The sequence below is a fragment of the Pseudonaja textilis genome, chromosome 5 (genome assembly GCF_049901715.1).
Source record: "Pseudonaja textilis isolate UNSWEBS1 chromosome 5, rPseTex1.2, whole genome shotgun sequence".
Taxonomy (NCBI): Eukaryota; Metazoa; Chordata; class Lepidosauria; order Squamata; family Elapidae; genus Pseudonaja; species Pseudonaja textilis.
Genome location: NC_141994.1, coordinates 72,693,256 through 72,717,265, shown reverse-complemented (window position 1 = coordinate 72,717,265; position 24,010 = coordinate 72,693,256). Strand labels below are relative to the sequence as shown.

Below are 24,010 nucleotides of genomic sequence, written 5' to 3'. Positions count from 1 at the left end.
GTTGGGTTGGATTGGGATGAGATGGATGGATTGGGATAGGTTAGGTTGGGATGGGTTGCAGTGGGATGTACTGGGATGAGATGGGTTGGGATGGGATAGGATAGGATACGTTGAGATGGATTGGGTTGGAATTACAGCATTGGGATGAGATGGAATGAAACAGGATGGGTTGGGATGGATTAAGTTGGGATGGGGATGAGATGGATGGGTTGGGATGGGTTGGGTTGGATTGGGATGAGATGAGATGAGATGGGTTAAGTTGGGATGGGTTGGGTTGGGCTGGGATAGGATACGTTGGGTTGGAATTAGATGCATTGGGATGGGATGGAATGAATTGGGATGGGAGGATTGGGATGAGTTGGGTTGGGATGCATTGGGAATGGGTTGCCATGTGATAAGATGGGATGGACGAAGAGCAGCCAATTCTGCTCACTTCCAAACCAATTCTGCTCACTTCCTGCAGCCAAGGCTGACCATGGAAGAGAAGATGGTGTTCTCCACAGATTGTCCTTGGCTGAAAGAATCTGAGATCAGAAAGGACTGGCTCTCCTTGGTCTGGCTCAAACTGCCCGGCCTTCTTCCTTGCCCAGAGGTCAAACTCCCTCCCTTCAGGACATACAGTATCTGTCAGTCAGGAAGATTAGATTCTTTTTAATTAAAATAAACCGCCACTATCCAAGGAAGGAAGTAACGTCCCTCTGTTTGGTCTGTTCTATGCCTTTGGCCAGTCGGCCAATGTTTGGGAAATGATTTGTTTGATTAAGTGCTCAAGCTCGCTGCGTTTTGCCTCCCTTGTCGGGCAAATGGATGAATAAATATTGATCAGGAGCGCTTCCTGTTTTCTTTTGCTAAAGCAATTCGATGCGGCCGATACTCCTGATGTTTATCAAATAATGAAATATGGACGCGTTAGTCCAATCCTCCATGTAGCCCCACTGTCTTTCACAGGTTTTGCCTACGGCGGCGGATGAAAAATATTCCGTCTAGGTTTTTTGGAGTGGGCAGGAAGCGACCGGCAGATACAATTTGGCAGGAAATGCAGCATTGATTCAATGCTGAGGAGAATTCTTAAGCCAGCTGGGCTCACATTTCCTGCTGTTTCGCGCTTCAGGGACCATACAGGCAGTCCCTGACTGATGATGGTTCATTAGGTGGCTGTTCGAAGTTGGGAAAAAAAGCGACTTCTGGCCATTTTTCACACTTGTGACCGTTACAGCATCCCCATGGTCATGGGATTTACATTTGGATGCTTGGAAACCGGCTCATATTTATGACGGTTTGCAGTGTCCCGGGGTGACGTGATCCCCTTTTGCGACCTTGTGACCAGCAAAGACAATGGGGAAGCAAGATTCACTTCACAACGGCGTTACTCATTTAACTGTCAAGTATTATTGTGTTTAGCCTGATTCCAATCTTCGTGTATTATATGTTGTTGCAGGAGTTTCTTTTCAATTGAGGGAGGGCAGCCTGTCAAGCCCGAAACTCACATATGCATAGCCATTTTATTTAGCCTTATTATACCGTATATTCCTTTTCTTTCTTTCTCTTTGCTGGTTATGGGGAAGGGTTTCGGGCTTGCCACATTCCTAAGGTGGGAGGAGTGGAGATAGAGAGAGTTGTTTAGGCTAGGTGGTTCTTCTTCCCGTGGGAACAAAAGCTGAATTTTGGGGGGCTGTTTCTAATTTCCAATCCACTTCTTGGTGGTGTTATTCCAGGTTGTGTCAGATCCGGAATTACAACAGACTTTGTCAATTTGATGCTTTCCTAAATAAAAGAAATTGTTTTGGAAGGTGGACTTTGCTCTTTGCTTTTTAAATGGATTTCATCCCTTGGAAACGTGAAACAACTGCAGGGATCCACTTACAACAAATGTGGCAAGAAAACTCGTAAAATGGGGCCAAACTTAACAGATTTCTCACTGAGCAACATAAATTCTGGGCTCAATTGTGGTCATAAGTCGAGGACTACCTTATGCGATGCGGTTCTGGTGGTATCGTAGGGGTTACTGCTATTGTTGTTCAGTAGTGGGCACCATGGTGCTGACCCACAATTACCAATCCTTTGGATTGGATAAAATTCTCGAGACTCCAACATAAAGCCTTATAAAGCCTTAGTAAGGCCGCACCTGGAATACGGCATCTAGTTTTGTTGACCACATTACCAAAAAAAAAAAAAAAAAACACATGTTGAGACTTTGGAAAAAGTGCAGAGAAGAGTCATAAAGAGGATTAAAGGCCTGGAAACCAAGACGTACGAAGAACAGTTGGAGGAACTGGGTATGTCTGGTTTAATGAAAAGATGGACTGGGGTGACACGATGGCAGCCTTCCAGTATTTGAGGGGCTGCCCCAAAGAAGTGGGAGTCAAGCTCCAAAGCCCCGAAGGCAGGACAAGAAGCCACGGATGGAAACCCATCAAGGAGAGAAGCAACCTGGAATTAAGGAGGAGACTTCCTAACAGGGAGGACAATTAACCAGTGGAACAGCTTGCAACCAGGAGTTCTCGGTGCTCGATCACTGGAGGTTTTCAAGAAGAGACTGGACAGCCATTTGTCTGAAATGGTATAGCATTTCCTGCTTGAGCAGGGGGTTGGACTAGAAGACCTCCAAGGTCCCTTTCAGCGCTAGCCTATTCTTTCTCTCTCTCTCTCTAGCTAAAACATATGAAGAAAGATTGCAGAAACTACTTAGATCTAGCCTTGAAAAAAGAAGGACCAGGGGTGACATGAAAGCAGTCTTTCAACATTTGAGGGGCTGCCCCAAAGAAGGAGAGGGTCAAATTATTCTCCAAGGCACCAGAAGGCAGAACAAGAAAGGATGGAAACTCATCAAGGAGAGAAGCAACCTGGAATTAAGAAGAAACTTCCTAACGAGGACAATTAACCAGTGGAACAGCTTGCCACTAGAAATTGTGGGTGCTTCATCACTGGAGGTTTTAAAGAAGAGACTGGATGGTCACTTATCTTGCTTGAGAAGGGGTGGTGGTGGACTAGAACGGGGGTCACCAACCTTTTGGACCTCAGGGACCACCAAACTCATAATTGTAAATCCCAGGGACCACTAATATGACTTTTGACTAACGGTGGCTTGTTGACATTGGTGGGAGAGAGATCTAATCTAACCTCTCTCTCTCTCTCATACATACATACACACACACAACACACACAGAGGCAGGGGTGGGATTGAAATTTCTTAACAACCGTTTCTGTAGGTGTGGCCTAATTTGTGGGTGTAGCTTGGTCTTCCTGTGACTGGCTGGGCATGGCTTCTATGTAAATATTATAAATATTGATGTAAATATTGATATATTTTTTTTTATAAAAAGAGAGCAACTTTGACCCCAAATCAGGCAAAGCAAGCAGGCAGATTGAGTTGCTCACAGAACCACAGGTTCACTTAGAGATTTGTGTTTCTGCCATTGGCTATCTGAGTCTGTCACATCCAATTTGCTTGCAAGCTAACTCATAAAATTTGCCTGCACGCAAACTCACAAAACACCATGTATGTAAATATTGATTTTTTTAAATTAAAAAAAGAGCAACTTTTACCCCAAATCAAGCCAAGCAGGCAGGCAGATTGAGTTGCTCACAGAATCACAGATTCACTTTAAGAGATCTGTGTTTCTGCCATCTGAGCCTGTAATTGAATAATAGAACCTTCGGTCCTAAGGGAGGTTCGGCTCTGCTTAAAAGCAGAGCTGAAGATCTAAAGATTAGCTAGACAGCAAGAAACCCAACGATTTCCTGCTTTCTAGCTAATCTAAATCTCTCAGCACAGCAGATCAGCTGATGGCCAAGGGGGAAAAAAAAGGAAAAATAGCAACTTAGCAGGCAAGTTTGCCCAGTAAGGTGTGAGTGGGCGGGGAGGCCACTGCAGGCCATGTGGGCGGCGCAACCTTGTGTTCCCGCGCAGCCAGGATTAATTGCTTTGGAGGTGACATTTCTCTGCGGACCACCAAAATTTTCTTGCGGACTACCAGTACCCCAACGGCCCACTGGATGGCAACCAACGGACTAGAAGACTTCAAAGGTCCTTTCCAGCTCTATTCTGATAGATTGAGCATCACCTTGTCCTGGTACCTTATGGTTTCGATTCTCATTTTCACAACCCAGAATTCCTTCCGCTAGATGGGTGCTATATAAGCTTGTTAAATAAACCATTAACTCTGAAAGTAGCAGTGATTTGGAACACCTTAACCAGAAATCCTTATGCTTATTGGCTTCTTGAATCTGCCTCAAATGTAAAGCACAATTTTATTTTATTCTTTGGATGAGATGATCTTGGAAGATCGGGGTGGAGAAAAACCTATGATTTTAGCAGCAGATTTCAATAGAATAATCATAGACGGAATGCGCACCAAAAATAACAGTGCTAATCACTTCCAAATCTCTCTCTCTCTCTCTCTCTCCTTTTAAAAATGGTAGGATCATTTCCTGTCTGGCTGTCAGACACCCTGCAATCCTGTTTTCTTTTCAAATTATATTTATTTGAAAACTGATGTTTCTACTGTTTAAAAAAAAAAAGGAATCAAAAGTCCAAAGAATCCAATAAAATTGTGCTTTACATTTGAGGCAGATTCAAGAAGCCAATAATCATAAGGATTTCTGGCTAAGGTGTTCCAAATCACTGCTACTTTCAGAGTTAATTGTTTATTTGACAAGCTTAGATAGCACCCATCTAGCAGATTTACGCAGGTAACCGCAAGGAAGAGGAGACAGACCGAAGGATACGCAGAAAACTGAAGCAATAAATAGAAGAGGAGAAAAACTGAGGCCATCTGTGGTGAATTAACTTACAGAGATGAATCCTGTAAGGTTTGGGGATTAAGGAACTCTGTAAATTACCAAATCTATTTCCTCCCCCCTTCCCTAGAGATGGAAGGCTGATCACGATTAAGTTGAGAAAATCACCTTTCCGAGGCTTTGTTTTGTTTAGCGAGGTCCTGGGTTAGAGGTGAAAATTAGCATTTAAATGGAGACAAGCCCTGATGGCACTCCAGGGAGAATTGTTTCATTGCGACCGCCTCTCGCCAAATGAGATTATTATTATTTTTATAATATCCCAAGGGGTGGGGGGTGGGGGTGTTGTTCTGGGAGGCCCTGCTCGATCCGTTTCTCCCCACAGAGCCTTCCCTGAGAAGAAGGGAGAGGGATATATAAACCTTCCCTCGTATTTTGCGTTAAATAAAATAACGTTCTGGTCCAAGGTTTTGAATCTGGGTTGCGTAGAAATGAGGAAACATGCACGGCGGCATGATCGCATGCATGGCCTGCACAGTGGCCTAGAGGTGGAGCTCTTGCCTCACAATAAGGAGGCTGTGGGTTCGATCCTAGGTAGAGGCAGATATTCCGCTCTCTGTGGAGAATGAATGTATCTGCTGCCGAACAAAACTCCGTACTGGTGACAGGGAGGGCAGTAAACACTCAGCTCTATTCAGTTACCGGGACTCTATCCCACGAGGGATTATGTTACGGGGTCATTAAACGACGAACAACAACAACAACAGCCTTCCTGACCAAAGAGCCCATCATGACAGAACCTCTGACGTTGGCAAAATTGTCGCATCCTCAGACACCAATCGTCCTACCCTACCCGTGTCAGGAAAAGAAGCTTTTTCTATGATTTTGTGTACTAAAAGCACCGCGTTAATGATGCTGTGTGCGGATTAATTATAGAAAAAATGGGGGAAGGGAGCCCCTCCTTTTAAAACGGGGATCCCATTTGCCCGCCCGCCCCAGTAATTCAGCAAGAAAATCCCAGTAATTCACCAAGAAAACCTGTTCTTTTCTCTTTTTTTTCTTTCTTTTTTTGCCCCCGAGTGGAACTTTTATTACAGGGCATTAAAGGAAGCCCCCACCTCTCCTTCCGCACTTATCTAAATCTTTAATTAGTTCTATAATATACCGATGATATCGGGCCTAATTAAATTTATACAGATATAAAGGGCAATGAGATTCTAACCAACTGAGCTGGAAAGTACATATTAAACAGCAAATTTAATGGTTCACGCCGATAAGTGCTATTTCCCAGCACACGCACACACAAAAAAAACCCAGATTCAATTTGGGAGGGAGGCCTTGTGTTCAAATTGTTCTTATATATCAGGAAAACTGCTAATCCGCCTCTATTTAAACACCCCTTATTAAGGCTCGGCGCTGCGTTGGAATCGGTGAGATGGGGGGAAGAGGCCTATAATTTGCATTTTTTATTATTATTATTAAATGGCAGAGAAAGACGGAAATTGTCCAAAGTCGGAGGCCGGATGTGATAACAGATAACAGATACTCAGTGTTGGAAGGGATCTTGAAGGTCATCTAGTCCAACCCCTTGCCCAAGCGGGAGACCCTACACCATTTCTGACAGATGGCAGTCCAATCTCTTCTTGAAAGTCTCAAGTGATGACGCTCCCACAACTTCCGAGGGCAACTTCTATTCCAAGGGGTTAATTGTTCTCACTGTCAGAAAGTTTCTCCTTATTTCCAGGTTGAATCTCTTCTTGATCAGTTTCCATCCATTATTCCTTGTCTGGCCTTCAGGTGCCTTGGAAAATAGTTTGACCCCTTCCTCCTCTCTGTAGCAGCCCCTCAAATATTTATCAAGCATATATTTCTCTCCCTACACAAAATGGCTATGCTTTAACAGAATAGCAGAGTTGGAAAGGACCTTGTAGGTCATCTAGTCCAAGCCCCTGCCCAAGCAGGAGACCCTACACCCTTTCTGACAGATGGCAGTCCAATCTCTTCTTGAAAGCCTCCAGGGATGAAGCTCCCACAACTTCCAAAGGCAACTTCTGTTCCATGGGTTGATTGTTCTCCCTGTCAGAAAGTTTCTCCTTATTTCCAGGTTGAATCTCTCCTTGTTCAGTTTCCATCCATGATTCCTTGTCTGGCCTTTGGGTGCTTTAGAAAATAGCTTGTCCCCTTCCTCCTCTCTGGGGCAGCCCCTCAAATATTGGAAGGCTGTTATCCTGTCTCCCCTGGTCCTTCTCTTCCCTAGACTATCCAGGCCCATTTCCTGCAACCGTTCATTGTATGTTTTAGCCTCCAGTCCCCTAATCATCCTGGTTTCTCTTCTCTGCACTTTTTCTAGAGTCTCAACCTCTTTTTTATAGTGTGGGGACCAAAATTGGATGCAGGACTCTAGGTGTAGCCTCACTAAGGCTTTATAGAGTGGTATTAGTACCTCCCTTGATCCTGATTGTATCCCTCTGTTCATGCCACTTAGGATTGCATTGGCTTTTTTTGGCTGCTACTGCTGCATATTATAACGCGTAAAGGATATTAAGTGATTTCGCTTCTCGCAAAAAGAGGAGGGGGAACGGAGGGAGAATGGTAAGGCCAGTCCGCGGGAAAGAGAGAAGTCAGCACTTTTGCGCGCCAGTCAGCAGAAAAAATGTTAACACAATTATTTTAGCTTTCCTCGCGGGGAGCAAGGGACAACAGGCCTCTGCCGAGAACGGACATCGTTCTGCCGTTGCACCCCCAAAGGGCCTGAGGCTGGGAACAACTGCCAAAAGAAATTGTCTACAACTGCTATAATCTCTTAAGTACGGGCCACTTGCAGTCGCTACTCAAGTTGTGGTCATCTCTACCAGAGTCTCTAAAAGTTGTGTACTTCAGGTTACACATACAGCTATCCCCAGTGGTGGGATTCAAATTTTTTTTTTTTTGACTACTGGATTTTTGGGCATGGCTTGGTGGGCGTGGCCATGTGACTGGGTGGGCGTGGATTTTTTGCAAAAAAAAAACCAACAACAACCGTTTCGGGGGGCCTTCTGGTAAGCCTCCTGGGCGAAGGAGTAAGACAGCTAGGAGAATCCCGGCACAGCTGATCATAGGAACAGCTGATTGTCAGGAGGGAAAAAGAAGAAGAAATTGACTGCTGACAAGGTTGTCTTTGCGTCCTTTAGCTTTCTGAGTTGTCTCTTTGGAATGGCAGGTAGACGTTGTTGGTCTCTCCGTGCCTGTTGATGGCTGATTTGGCTGAGTGCCAGGCTTCCAGGAATTCTCCAAGTGGTTTTGGGGACTTGGCTTGGTCCGATTCTCCAAAGCATCTGAAGACAGGACAAAAAGCAATGGATGGCAACTAATCAAGGTGACCACCAGCCTAGCTGATTGTCGGTATCTGCTGTGCATGCGCGGTGGGAGATGCGCACGCCTGTGCAGGGGGTGTGGCATGCACAGGGGTCACACGCACCTGCACGGGGGGGGTCATTATGGGTGCAGGCACACGTGCGCACACATGCTTTCAGCACTCGATGAAAAGGTTAGCCATCACTGGTGTAGGGTTTCCTGCCTGAGCAGAGGGATGGACTAGAAGACCTCTAAGCTCCCTTCCACTCTGTTATTCTGTCCTGGTCTAGGATGCTGACAATTTCCCAACTGAAATTACGGTTGAGTCTGTGTATTCTTCAATTAAGGAGTGTTCCTCTTGTCTTCCGCTTGCTAGTCGGTGTTTGTGGATGTGCTCAGCTAGACGTCGGCCTGCTTGCCGTACATGGTGACTGTGGCGTTCCTGATGCCGTAAATTGTAGACGAGTTGTCCTCTAATCAGCCCTGCAGGGACCACGACTTCTAGGCTATGCCAGCTGGCAAAAGCCTGGCATCTCCAGCCCCAAAGCAGCTGAAGGGTTGCCAAATCTGGGGTCAGCTCGAAGACTCGCCGTGTGCTTCCAGGAACTGACCCCAGGCTCCGTCTGAGGGCTAATCCCGTTCCCAGTAAACGGGATTGGAAGGAAGAGAGAGGATCGATGGTTGAAATGCCGGAGAGCAAGCCAGCTATAAATGGACTTATGGATTTATTGGACAAATGCTGGCTTCGCCGCCATTTTGCGTGAAACCCTGAAGAAATGAGATTTTACTGGCCGTTGCCGTGCCACAAACAATCTATCCAGTAGAACAGCGGCTCCCAAACTTTTAGGGGACCGGTTGTGGAGAGAGGTTTTCCCGTGGACCGGAGGCGGGCGTGGCTTCGCCTGCTTGCCTGCATCACGCTGATGGGGCTCGGCTTGTTTGCGTGGCCCAGTTTCTGGCATGCCGTGGCCCCGTGCTGGTCCACAGACAGAGAGTTGGGAACCCCTGGTGGGGAGGGATCTCCCTGCAAAGCCCGTCCTGCTTGCCTGATCCACCGCTCTCTTCTCTCTCTTCTTTCACTCTTCTTGCTCCTCTCTCTCCTTTCTTTTTCTCCTCTCCTCTTTCTTTCTTCTTCCTCCTCTCCTCTCTCTTTCCTTTCTCCCCTCTCTCTTCTTTCTCCTCTCCTCTTTCTCCTCTTTTCTCTCTTCTTTCTTTCTTTCTTTCTTTCTTTTTCTTTCTTTCTTTCTTTCTTTCTTTCTTTCTTTCTTTCTTCTCCTCTGTTTTCTCCTTCTTCTCTTTCTCTTTTCTTTCTTCTTTCCCTTCTTTCTCCTTTCTTCTCCTCTTTTCTTCCTCCTTTTCTTCATCTTTTTTCTCTTTCCTTTCTCCTCTCTCTCCTTTCTCCTCTCATTTTTCTCCTCTCTCTCTCTTTCTCTTCTCTTTTCTCTCTTCTTTCTTTCTCCTTTCTTCTCCTCTCTGTTCTTTCTCCTCTCTCTCTCGTCTTTCCCCTCTCATCTTTCTCCTCTTTTCTTTCTTTTCTCTCCTTTCTTTCTCCTTCTCCTCTCTCTTCTTTCTTCTTCCTCCTCTCTTCTTTCTCCTCTCCTTTCTTCTCTCTTTCCTTTCTCTTCTCTCTCTTCTTTCTCCTTCTTCTTCTTTCTTCTTCTTCTTCTCCTTTCTCCTCTCTCTCTCTCCCCATCTTTCCTGCCCTGTGCCAACGCTCAAGATGCCAGCCCTCCGGTCTCTGTTAGCGGCAATTATTTATTCTCATTGTGCAGGTTTTGCAGCATCTGAGCAAAGGAGAAAGTGAGAAGGGGAAGGGGAGGGAGGGTGCACACGTCGAGACCACACATCTGATGTGTGAAATTTCGGGGCGTTCCCATCAGGCGGCCCACAGATGCCACTTGCAAGGTTCCTCCAACAGCCTCCATCTGGCAGATATGCTAATCCGGAGGCACGAATGAAGAGTCTGCCCTGCGCAGCGCCTGGATGAGGGGTTTGTAACACCACTTTTACTACCAGGAGGTTTGGAAGGGAGAATATACACTTTAGATTTAGAGCTTGCTTTTGCAGTCAGTCCTCAACTCACAACAGTTCATTTAGTGACCATTCCAAATTTACAACGGCAGTGGAAAAAAAAAGTAATTTATGACCGCTTTTCTCACTCTTTACGACCACTGCAGGATCCGCTTGGGCAAATAATCGAAATTTGGATGCTTGGCAGCCGATTCACATTTATGACGGTTACCAGGGGCGTGGTGATGCTGAAGGATTGTGATCTTCCGACAAGCAAAGTCGAGGGGGGAGCCGGATTCACTTAACAACTGTGTTACTCACTTCACCACTGCGGTGAATCCCTTAACAACCCTGGCAAGGAAGGTCATAAAATGGGGGCAAAAACTCACTTAGCAAATGTCTTGCTCAGCAACAGAAAAGTTGGGCTCAATTGTGGTCATAATTCGAGGACTATCTTATCTATCTATCTATCTATCTATCTATCTATCTATCTATCTATCTATCTATCTATTTATTTACATCTTGCTTTTATTATCTTTATAAATAACTCAAGATGGTGCAAGTATCTTAATATTTCTTCTATTTTCCCTGCAACCACATGAAATCAATTGGGTTGAGAGGGAAGATTTTATGACTTAGGCAGGACTTGAACTTACTGTCTCCTGGTGATTGGCCCAAAGTCACCCAATTGACATTCATGCCTAAGGCAGGACTGGAACCAAACGTGGGATTCAGCTGGTTCTGGAGAACCGGTAGCAGAAATTTTGAGTGGTTCGGAGAACCGGCCAATGCCACCTCTGACTAGCCCCGCCAACCCCATCTCTTCTCTGCCTCCCATCGAGTCCCAGCTGATCGGCTGGGTCTTCTTTGGTTGCCCTGCGCAGGAGAACGGAGCTGGAAAGCAGGTTAGTGGGGTGGAGAGGGATTAGGATTTTACAGTATATCCTTCCCCTGCCACGCCCACCAAGCCACACCCACAGAACTGGTAGCAAAATTTTTTTATTCCCAGCACTGACTAAAACTCCCTGTCTCCTGGTGATTGGACCAAAGTCACCCAACTGGCTTTCATTCCTAAGGCGGGACTAGAACTCACCATCTCCTGGTGATTGGTCCAAAGTCACCCAACTGGCTTTCATTCCTAAGGCGGGACTAGAACTCACCATCTCCTGGTGATTGGTCCAAAGTCATCCAACTGGCTTTCATTCCTAAGGCGGGACTAGAACTCACCGGCTCCTAGTGATTGGTCCAAAGTCACCCAACTGGCTTTCATTCCTAAGGCGGGACTAGAACTCACCGGCTCCTAGTGATTGGTCCAAAGTCATCCAACTGGCTTTCTTTCCTAAGGCGGGACTAGAACTCACCGGCTCCTAGTGATTGGTCCAAAGTCACCCAACTGGCTTTCATTCCTAAGGCAGGACTAGAACTCACCATCTCCTGGTGATTGGTCCAAAGTCATCCAACTGGCTTTCATTCCTAAGGCGGGACTAGAACTCACCGGCTCCTAGTGATTGGTCAAAGTCACCCAACTGGCTTTCATTCCTAAGGCGGGACTAGAACTCACTCAGTGATTGGTCCAAAGTCATCCAACTGGCTTTCTTTCCTACGACTAGAACTCACGCTCCTAGTGATTGGTCCAAAGTCACCCAATGGCTTTCATTCTAAGCGACTAGAACTCACTCCTAGTGATTGGTCCAAAGTCATCCAACTGGCTTTCATTCCTAAGGCGGACTAGAACTCCCGCTCCTAGTGATTGGTCCAAAGTCACCCAACTGGCTTTCATTCCTAAGGCGGGACTGAACTCACCAGCTTCTAGTGATTGGTCCAAAGTCATCCAACTGGCTTTCATCCAACTCACGGCTCTAGTGATTGGTCCAAAGTCATCCAACTGGCTTTCTTTCCTAAGGCGGGGACTAGAACTCACCGGCTCCTGGTAATTGGCCCAAAGTCATGCAGCCGGCTTTCATGCCATAGGCAGGACTACAATTCACTATCTCCTGGTGATTGGCCCAAAGTCATCCAGTTGCCTTTCATGCCTAAACAGAACTAGAACCACAATTCTGGTTCCCAGCCTAATGCCTTCACCTCCACACCAAATCGTTTAGATCGCCAAGTGCCTCGCCTACCAAAAATCTGATTAACCCCTCTTGGTTTTCTTGGCAAATATATTTGGAAACTGTTTGCCCTTTTCTCCTTCCTAGGTGATTTTTTTTCTTCTTCTATCCTTCCAGTGTCAGATAAGAGTCTTGGCATATCTAACTGGCTTCCTGTCCAAGCACTAACCATGTCCAAATCTATGTTAGCTTCTGACCCTGAGCAAGTTTGGTACGCGGAACGTGAATAAAAGCCAAGGTAGAATTTCCAGAACATGGACACCTAAGGTCAGAAGCTCTCTCCCTATTTAACTCACGTTGGCGCCCTGGACACCTATGTAGGTTGGTATGGGTGTGTAGCTGCACACAACAGCAGATTTGGTGTGTCCACAGGCATAGTCTCTCACTTCTGGTCTCTGGTCTTTTAAGATGATGGATCTCTGATTCAGTCCATATTGGAAGAGCTACGACACAAGCTCCAAGGAGATTCTTCTCCCATCTTCAGGTTTCTTGGTCCTGATGGACAATTGTTGGTCCACCCAAAACCAGGGATGACCACCTGTGCCTGAGAGCATCAAACAGAAAGCTTCATGGATTTGAGCACCGAAAGCGATTTAGGGAAATGAAGGATAATTTGTGCACAATTTATATGGCCTCTTTGGCAGAGAGAGACACACCAGAAGATGCGAGCTCAGACTTCGCTGAATCTAATGAGAGAGAGAGAGAGAGATTTGTGTTCGTTCTACACACAGTTGTACAAGTTCTGGCTCGACTCCAACTGGCTGGGTTCAAAAAAATGCCTTCCATATTTTCCATTCGGTTGGCACGTTCTCTGTGGGCGCCCCTTCGGTTTTTGGCTTCGATGGTAACGCAACTTGCCAGCTTCTGGGTTTGCCAATGGTCTGAAGTGCCCAATCTCGGAGTGTGAACAAGCCAGGATGGATTTCGGACAAGCCTGGGTTGCTACTTCAAATCCCTGGTGGCTTCATTAGTGACCTAAGCAGCCTTAGAAGCACTTCGGAAAGCCAACAGTTCGGCGGCCGAAAGAGGTTAGCCCACCCTTCTCCAAGCCAAGTCAATAGGGAAGCCAGATTCACATTAACAACCGGGTTACTGACTTAACGGCTACAATGACGTCGGCTTATCAACGCCGGCAAGGAAGCTCGTAAAATGGAGCAAAACTCACTTAGCAACCATCCAGAAATATTGGGCTCAATTCAGGGGTGGGATTCAGCCTCGGACCAGTTCAGGTGAACTGGTAGTTCCGACGAATAGCTGGACCTGCCTGCTTGCCCATGCTCCAGTCCGCCTATAATTCTGTGTTTTGCAGTCCAGCTGATTCCCACGGCACGGCAGCTTGCCGCGCCTCAGCTGTTTTACTCACCGGGGCTGCAGCAGAAGGCAAATTTTACAGCTGAGAACGGGCAGTTTTTAATCCCTGCGTGTGCACGCAAAGCACGCGCTCACCAAACCGGTAATTACACCGGTTTTGAATCCCACCGCTGGCTCAATTGTGGTCGTATGTCGAGGGTGACCTATAATTGTTTGGAACCTTTGGAATTCTCTCTTGCAGTGGTGCTAGCGGGTGATACACAGGTACGATGCAGGGGTTAATATCAGAGGTGGTATTCAGCCGGTTCTGACCAGTTCTGGAGAACCAGTAGTGGAAAGGTCAAGGTCAAACAGCCCAAGGAGTTGCTGATCCAGTTCTACAGAGGAATGATTGAGTCTATCATCTGCACTGTCTGGTTTGGTTCTGCAACCCAACAAGACAGACACAGACTCCAGAGTGTAATTAGAAAAAACAATGGCTACCAACCTGCCTTCTGTGGAGTCAAAAAGAGGGCTGTGAAAATATCTACAGACCCCTCACATCCTGGACATAAACTGCTTCAACTCCCACTCTCAAAATGACGCTGTAGGGCACTGCACACCAGAAGAACTAGACACAAGGATGGTTTTTTCCCCAACGCCATCCCTCTGCTAAACAAATAATTCCCTCAACACAGTCCAACTATTTACAAAGTCTGCACTACTATTACTATTCATCTTCTCATCGCTCCTGATCAACGATCCCCTCCCACTTGTGACTGTATCACTGTAACTTTGTGGCTTGTATCCTAATGATTTATATTGACTGTTTCCTAGTATGATTTGATTGCTTATTGTACCCCATGACTATCATTAAGTGTTGCACCTGATGATTCTTGACTCTTGACGAATGGATCTTTTATGGACACTGAGAGCATTTGCACCAAAGACAAATTCCTTGTGTGTCCAATCACACTTGGCCAATAAAGAATTCTATTCTATTCTAAAAAATTTTTGAGTAGTTCAGAGAACCGGCCAATCCCACCTCTGACTGGCCCCGCCAACCCCATCACTTCCCCGCCTCCCATTGAGTCCCAGCTGATCGGCTGGGTCTCCTTTGGTTGCCCTGCGCAGGAGAACGGAGCTGGAAAGCAGGTTAGCGGGGTGGGGAGGGAATGGAGATTTTGTAGTATATCCTTCCCCTGCCATGCCCATCAAGCCACGCCCACAGAACTGGTATTATTATTATTATTTTTTGAATCCCACCATTGGTTAATATGGGATGGAGAAAAACGCCTTCAGGTTTGCTTAGACTTCTTCTAGCCTGTCCTGTCCCAAGAGGTCATTCTGGCTGAAAAAAAATGGAGGCATGCGATTGTTTACTTTTAGAGGGCAGGTAGGGTATAAATCAAATCAGAACAAATCAATAATCATGCGCTAACTTTCAATAATGGAAGTGACTGGAATTATAAAACGGAAGATTGCTTTAATGCTTCTCAATCTATTCTCCTCTATTAGAACATGTATTTGGGGGACAGAAACAAGATTTGACCGGAGAGTCTCCGAGGAGAAGGTGATACATGACCAAAGAAATTGAAAAGAAAAGAAAAAAAAAACTGAGCTAAGCTGGAGAATAGCAGCCGTGGCTTAAGATGAATAATAGAATAAACAGAGTTGGAAGGGTCCTTGGAGGTCATCTAGTCCAACCCCCTGCTCAAGGGGAAACCATAAACCAGACTCTGCCATGGAGGGTGTTGCCGCTGGCAGCTACCAACCAGTTTTCTTAAAGTTTTTTGCGATAATAGTAGTCCAGGTTTCTATAGAGGTTCTCCGTCCTCCAGGGGATAGTTGTCCCAAAGAGGCTTTTTCAAGAGGCAACTGGACTTTCTTGGTTTTTCCTTGAAGATGTTTTGCTTCTCATCCAAGAAGCTTCTTCAGTTCTGACTGAACAGGGGAGGATGGAAAGGTTTATATTCCTGGCAGTCATCTGGTCATTAGTACTCTTCCTGAGAGTTGTTTGAGGCCACTTGGAGGTTTATCCTCAGGGTGACTTGAATAGCGCAAATGGGTGTGGGAGCTTCTTGGAACTGCAGAAAGGACTGTGTTGCAGACTGGAGATAAGATGATGCTGTATCCCTCCTTCTCTGTGGAGAGAGGGATGTTCAATTTTGAGACAGATGGCCTCTTAGATCCCTCTTTCAAACCAGTGGTCCTCTCTGTCCAGAATGTGGACTTTGCTGTCTCCCAAAGAGTGGCCTTTGTCTTTCAAATTCAGATGGACTACTGAATCTAGTCCTGATGGGTTTGTTCTGCTATGTTGTGCCCTGTATTTGTGAAAGAGTTGTTTTGTTTATCCAATATACAGATTTGCATATGTCTCACTGCATTGTCCTGCATATATTAATATTGCTCGGTTGGTGCCTGGGTTCATTCCACATAATTTTAGTTGAGATTCTCACCAGCATTCGGAAATATAGAGCTGCAGATGATCGAGATCAACTCACACCTAGCGTAGTTAAGGCATTGTCGATGATCGAGATCAACTCACACCTAGCTTAGTTAAGGCATTGTCAATGATCGAGATCAACTCACACCTAGAGTAGTTAAGCCATTGTCGATGATCGAGATCAACTCACACCTAGCGTAGTTAAGCCATCGTCAGTGATCGAGATCAACTCACACCTAGTATAATTAAGCCATTGTCGATGATCGAGATCAACTCACACCTAGAGTAGTTAAGCCATCGTTGATTGAGATCAACTCACATCTAGCGTAGTTAAGCCATTGTTGATGATTGAGATCAACTCACACCTAAAGTAGTTATGCCATTGTCGATGATCTAGATCAACTCACACCTAGAGTAGTTAAGCCATCGTCGACTGAGATCAACTCACACCTAACGTAGTTAAGCCATCGCCAGTGATCGAGATCAACTCACACCTAGTATAATTAAGCCATTGTCGATGATCGAGATCAACTCACACCTAGAGTAGTTAAGCCATCGTTGATTGAGATCAACTCACACCTAGCGTAGTTAAGCCACTGTCGATGATTGAGATCAACTCACACCTAAAGTAGTTATGCCATTGTCGATGATCTAGATCAACTCACACCTAGAGTAGTTAAGCCATCGTCGACTGAGATCAACTCACACCTAACGTAGTTAAGCCATCGTCAGTGATCGAGATCAACTCACACCTAGTATAATTAAGCCATTGTCGATGATCGAGATCAACTCACACCTAGAGTAGTTAAGCCATCGTTGATTGAGATCAACTCACATCTAGCGTAGTTAAGCCACTGTCGATGATTGAGATCAACTCACACCTAAAGTAGTTATGCCATTGTCGATGATCTAGATCAACTCACACCTAGAGTAGTTAAGCCATCGTCGACTGAGATCAACTCACACCTAACGTAGTTAAGCCATCGTCAGTGATCGAGATCAACTCACACCTAGTATAATTAAGCCATTGTCGATGATCGAGATCAACTCACACCTAGAGTAGTTAAGCCATCGTTGATTGAGATCAACTCACATCTAGCGTAGTTAAGCCATTGTTGATGATCTAGATCAACTCACATCTAGCGTAGTTAAGCCATTGTTGATGATCTAGATCAACTCACATCTAGCGTAGTTAAGCCATTGTTGATGATCTAGATCAACTCATACCTAGTGTAGTTAAGCCATTGTCGGTGATCTAGATCAATTCATACCTAGGTATAGTTAAGCAATCTAGACCATCGACAATTGCTTAACCACACTAGGTATGAATTGATCTAGATCCCCAACAATTGCTCAGCTACACTAGGCATGGTGATCTAGATTCTAGATCAACATACCTAGCCTAGTTATGCAATTGTCGGTGATCTAGATCAACACACACCTAGCGCAGTTGAGCAACTGCCAATGATCTAGATCAACTTATACCTTGTGCAGTTAAGCCATTATCTACTAGCTAGATTCACTTACACATAGCATAGTTAAGCCAAGACTCTCTACCCTCCAAACTGTAAGACCCTGTCTTATATATTTTTGCCACCCAAAAAAGGCACCAAGTCTTACTTTTGAGGGAGGTCATCCACTGACTAACCTCATTTGCGCGCGTCACCCCCGGCCTCCTTTTCGCTCTCAGAGGCCTCCAAGAACTTCTTCTGCAGCCGGCAAGGCTTTCCTGAAGGCCTCTGCAGATTTCAGGATCGATCCAGAGCTTTGTTCTCAGCTCCAGAGGCCTTCAGGAAAACCTTGCTGGCTGCCGAAGAAATGGGCCGGCGGGTGTCGGGGTATGCGAGGCCTGGCTACAACTGTCCAAAGGTAAGTAGTAGGGCAGCTCCACGCCACCAATCCCCACCCTAGCTTAATTTTTACCTGTCTACTCTGGAGTGAGTGTGATCTTAATTAGGGCTTATTTTGGGGGGTAGGGCTTATATTGGGCACACGTGTAAAAATCAAGCTAGGACTTACTTTCTGGGTAGGTGGTATTTGTAGGGAAACAGGTTATTTCCTCTCTTAACCAAGGTTCATTAGACAATCCATCATACATGGATTCAATCTGAGGATTCTTCCACTGTCTAAAACCTAGGAAGAGAAGTCGTCCCCCCCTCGTCCCCGCCCCCCGGCTTCGATATCTCAAAGGGAACAGTAACAGCCCAGGAAAGAGCCCACGAAAACAGAGGCGGGGGGGGGGGGTCAAGCTTAATCCATTGGAGCAATTGGAGCTCATTGGGATTTTTTCTTTTAGGCGTAGGATTCAGAGCTCCGTAGAAACAGCGGGGAAGACCGCAAACAAAGGGGCGGCTGGGAGGGAAATTACATAGGAGACTCTTTTAGGGAGCCAAGTTCTTAATTGCCAATGAAATAATATTCTTTCTTTCTTTTTTTTTTTTGCTCGGGAACATAAGGCAGAATCCAAGCCGACCTCATTAAAACAAGACTTAAGCTTGTCGGGCCTTTTAGCCTCCGATGGGCTTAGCATATTTCAACGATTGTTCTTCCCCGCCCCCCACCCAAGGTGGCCTGAATATTGAGGTCCTCAACGGAGCCGGGTTCAGATCCTTCCACGATCAGAAGGGATCGCAGAATAAACAGAGCTGGAAGGGACCTTGGAGGTCTTCTAGCCTAACCCCCAGCTCAAGCAGGGGACCATCTACTGTCCTGGACAAATGGTTTGTTCAATCTCTTCTTAAAACCTTCCGGTTTTTGGAGCAGCCATAACTTCTGAGGGCAGCTTGTTCCATTGGTTAATTGTCATCCCTGTTAGGAACTTTCTCCTTAATTCCATGCTGTTTCTCTCCTGATAGAGAAAAAGATATCTTTTTTCCTGATTTTTGAACTTTTATTTGAAGGATGCTTGCCTAATTCTAATATTATTTTACTACCAAGAGGAAACCTCCTTCTCGGACAAGGATTTCAGCATTATTCAACTACAGGATAATAGCTTTATAGGTAGCCCTCGACTTACAAAAGTTTGTTTAGTGACCGTTCAAAGTTACTACCTTAACAACTGGAGCGATTCACTTAACAACTGTGGGAAGAAAGTTCGTAAAAGGGGACAAAACTCACTTAACAGCCATCTTGCTTAGCGATTTTGGGGCTCAACTGTGGTCATAAGTTGAGGACTACATGTATGTATGTATGTATGTATGTATGTATGTAAAGAGTTGAAAGACTGCTCTCACCTAAAAGAACGCAGCCCACATTGCAACTTCGAATCCGGGTCTTAAGTCCCATTTTCGGGGTGTGTCGTGCCTTCGAATGGTCGCGTAAAAGACCAGTCATATGTCAAGGACAACCTGTAGAGCCCTCCTCACCCCTTTATTCCTCTCATGGCAACCATGCGAGGTAGGCCCAGGCAGAGGGACAGCCCGAGAGTCACTCGTTAAGCATCCGAGACTAACAACTAAATCATATCTCAGCCATGTTTTCGGAGATAACCACCATGGATGGGGCCCGACACAAGCCAATTTGTCTCAGCAACTTCGTGACGGGGGCGGGGACTTCAATTCCCAGAATTCCCCTGGCTGAGAATTCTGTCAATTGAAGTCCACCCATCTTAAAAGTTACTCAAGTTGAGAAAACCTATACTAACCTATGTACCATGTCTCCCCAAAAATAAGACCCTGTCTTCTAATTTTTTTTTGCTAACAAAAAAAAGGCACCAGGTCTTATTTTCGGGGGATGTCATCCACTGACTAAGCCCACTTGTGCGCGTCACCCCCGGCTCCCTTTTTTCTGTCAGAGGCCTTCAGGAACGTCTTCTTCTGCAGCCAGCAAGGCTTTCCTGAAGGCCTCTGCTGCCTTCAGGATCGATCCAGAGCTTTGTTATCAGCCACAGAGGCCTTCAGGAAAGCCTTGCCAGCTGCAGAAGAAATGGGCTGGCAAGGCAGGTGTTGGGGTGTGCGAGGCCCAGCTACACCTGTCCAAAGGGAAGTAGTAGGGCAGCTCCACCCCCCAAATCCCCACCTTAGCTTAATTTTTATCCATCCACTCTGGAGTGAGCGGAATCTTAATTAGGGCTTATTTTTTGGGGGGGGAAGTAGGGCTTATATTGGGAACACCAGTAAAAATCAAGCTAGGATTTACTTTCAGGTTAGGTTGTATTTTCGGGGAAACAAGGGTAGGTGATTTAGAGATCGCAACATCGGGGTTTACAAAGCACCCTAAATCAGTACCCAAACAAAATTCATTCTAGGCTATTAAATCCAGTCCCTTTTTTTTTTGTCTCGTCCAACATTTGTGCCAATGTTGTTAACGCTGGTATGGTTTCCGTGTTAGAAGATGGAGTTGAGCGTTGGCAAAATTGGCAGAATGAAACATCTCCATGTTCAGGATGAAAATAAGAACTCGCCGCTCCTGTCTTGCTCATCTTACACATTTGGGACAAACTGAAATATACAACTTCACTCTGAACTCCATTGAGAAAAAAAATGAAATTAAGAAGTTTTTGGCTCTTGCTTGGCACGGCCACTAGATGGTAGCCTTGTCTTGCCAAATCGCCACTGGCTGGAGTATTGTGGTACTATCAAAACAGCAAACAGTTTTGTTAAAATTATAGGATGGATAATTCTATCCATCCATCTCTCTCTCTCTTTTTTTTTTTTTCATTCTCAGCTGTATTTTAAAAAAAAAGTTTAAGTTCCTCCGTCCCTAAATAAAGTTGAAAACAAAACAAATTAAAAGGCACCTTTGGAAGTGTATAGAGCATCATAACTCCATATAATAAAATAACACAAGACATGTTTATTTTTACTTTTGTTGATGGTTTGCCTTTGCATTTGGTATGGTGGTCAGCTGGGTGGATGCGTTTTTTTAAAGGGTTTGAGGTTCCTTTCTCTAACCTTGTATTAAAATAAAACTTTCGATTGTTTTTAAAATAGTTTTTTAAAAACCCACCTTGGGATGATGGCAGAAGTTCTCAAAAGAAAAGGGCACGAGGAAGTGGAAAGGCCAACGTAAAGAGGCGACCAACTTAGCCCATTTGGGTGCACTGGTGCCTTAATTTTGCTTTTAAAAATGTTGCATTTGAACCATTTAGAAATGTTAATTGTTTTCCTCTTTATCTTTCTACCATCCATGAACCGCTTTGCAGTCACTTTACGAGGGAGATGGGCAGCATATAAATTTAATAAACGTATATATATATATATATTTCTCTGGCGGCTTCAGCGATGCCAACTTCTGTTTCCAGCCGCGATCGGCGTGCCAGTTGCTATCGACTCGTTGCCCATTGTGTTGGCGACTGCCAAAACCCCCCCCCTTGCCTAATTTAGTTAATATTTCAAGGGGAAAGAAGAAGAAACAAAATCATTTTAAAAGGAAATGATTGAATTTGAGGACGCTTATCCCAAGGAGAATTGGCTGCATTGCGGCTATGCAATTGCCCCACATTGTCAATGTTGGCATGACCGGGCCCGAGTTAATTACAAGATTATTCCCCCTACGAGGGTCCCTGTAATTGAAGTCGTGAGCGGTCTCTATTCTTCACCCATCTAATTTGAGGAGGGGGGGGAGGGAGAAGGGAGAAAGGGAGGGGTCATGGGATTATGGAGGTATCCCTTTCTTGGTGGGTGGGATGGCGGTGCAGGGGTGCAACGGAGCACAAAAGCCAGTGGTGGGATTCAAATAATTTAATAATAATTCTCTTCCCTAATGATTTCTTCCAACTACCAGTTCACCAAACTGCTCAGAAAGTTAACAGCTGGTTCTTGCGAACTGGTGCGAATCGGCTGAATCCCACCACTGACAAGTTTTTATTTTATTTTTTTGGTGGGGTCCAGACGGATTCGGGTCCCTGACCGTGCGCGCACACACACACACACACACACAACCCCTTCTTCAAGTATTCTTATGAATATTTCATTTCTTCAGCCGTCCACTCCTGAAATAACTAATGTCAAGATTAAAGAGACAATCAGCCAGAAAGGAGAAAAGGAGCCGGCGCATCATGTCTCTGTTTGCAAAATCAATGCAAATCTTAATGTTGCCTTCAGGGGTGGGATTCTACCTGGTTGGTTCCGGTTCTGTAGAAACGTTTGTTATGATTCTGCCCAGTTCAGAGAACCGGCAAATTGTGCCACTGGCTGGCCCCGGCCCTCTCCGCCCACTCACTCCTTAACCTGGCATATGCGCGCGCCATCAAACTTGCCTGCATTTGGTAAGTTGCTATTTTTCCTTTTTTTCCCCCAACCATCAGCTGTTCTGGGAGATTTACATTAGCTAGAAAGCAGGAAATAGTTAGATTTCTTGCTTTCTAGCTAATCTAAAACCAGCGCGGAACCTTCCTTAGGACTGAAGCTTCTATTTTTTAGTGCAGACTCAGGTAGCAGATTGCAGAATCATAGATCTCTGAGTGAATCTGTGATTCTGCAAGCGACTCAATCTTCTGCCTGCTTTGCCTGATTTTGGGTAAAAGTTGCTCTTTATTTTAATAAAACATTCAATATTTACATAAATATTTATATTTATATACAAGCCAGGGCCACCCAGTCACATAACCACCAAGCCACACCCACAAATTAGGCCACGTCCACAGAACCGGTTGTTAAGAAATTTGAATCTCACGTGGGTGGGCTTCCATTAACCCCCGCAGCCAAGCCTTGGTCCGTGCCCAAATGACTCCGGAATCAAGTCGGGATAAATTGTCTAAGCCGAGTTTTGGCCCAATCACACACAATTACATGCACACACACACACACTGGGGCAAGATTTGCAGCATTTAAGCCACCCCCAGTTTGCTGGTTAGGGAAGGGGAAGTTCCCCGCAACCAGCGTCGGTCGGAGCAAAGAGCATCCCAGTGGCATGCAAGCTGTCACTTCGTAATTCGACCACTGGATGGCTCGAGCAAGCGAGCCAAGTCGACAGCTAAGGGAGGTGGGTTGCGTGGCTCACCTGGGCCACGGGGATGGAGCAAAGTGCTAAGGGCGGTTTGTGAAAGGGCTAGAAGTGTTGGTGCAGGAGTGGAGATGGGGCTCAGGATTAAGAGGTAGTTTGGTCTAGGGGTTAAGGCATCAAGCTAGAAACCAGGAGAATGTGAGTTCTAGTTTGGTCTTAGGCATGAAAGCCAGCTGAGTGACTTTGGACCAATCACCAGGAGACGATGAGTTTTAGTTCTGCCTTAGGTATAAAAGCCCGTTGGGTGACTTTGTGCCAATCACCAAGAGACGGTGAGTTCTAGTTCTGCCTTAGGTATAAAAGCAAGTTGGGTGACTTTGGGCCAATCATCAGGAGATGGTGAGTTCTAGTCCTGTCTTAGGCATGAAAGCTGGCTGGATGACTTCGGGCCAATCACCAGGAGACAGTGAGTTCTAGTCCTGTCTTAGACATGAAAGCCAGCTGGGTGACTTTGGGCCAATCACCAGGAGATGGTGAGTTCTAGTCCTGTCTTAGGCATGAAAGCCAGCTGGGTGACTTTGGGCCAATCACCAGGAGATGGTGAGTTCTAGTCCTGCCTTAGGCATGAAAGCCAGCTGGGTGACTTTGGGGCCAATCACCAGGAGATGGTGAATTCTAGTCCTGCCTTAGGCACGAAAGTCAGCTGGGTGATCTTTGGGCCAATCACCAGGAGATGGTGAATTCTAGTCCTGCCTTAGGCATGAAAGCCAGCTGGGTGACTTTGGGACAATCACCAGGAGATGGTGAGTTCTAGTCCTGTCTTAGGCATGAAAGCCAGCTGGGTGACTTTGGGCCAATCACCAGGAGATGGTGAGTTCTAGTCCTGCCTTAGACATGAAAGCCAGCTGGGTGACTTTCGGCCAATCACCAGGAGATAGTGAGTTCTAGTCCTGCCTTAGGCATGAAAGCCGGCTGGGTGACTTTGGGCCAATCAACAGGAGATGGTGAGTTCTAGTCCTGCCTTAGGCATGAAAGCCAGCTGGGTGACTTTGGGCCAATTAACAGGAGATGGTGAGTTCTAGTCCTGCCTTAGGCATGAAAGCCAGCTGGGTGACTTTGGGCCAATCACCAGGAGATGGTGAGTTCTAGTCCTGCCTTGGGCATGAAAGCCTGCTGGGTGACTTTGGGCCAATCACCA

At 45.8% G+C, this 24,010-nt stretch overlaps 1 protein-coding gene across 1 annotated transcript in view; it reads right to left on the bottom strand.

Annotated features, from left to right (window-relative positions):
• Window positions 1-24,010, bottom strand: part of EXOC4 (exocyst complex component 4) — a 367,177-nt gene that overhangs the window by 3,118 nt on the left and 340,049 nt on the right. The gene's annotated exons all lie outside the window — the stretch shown is intronic.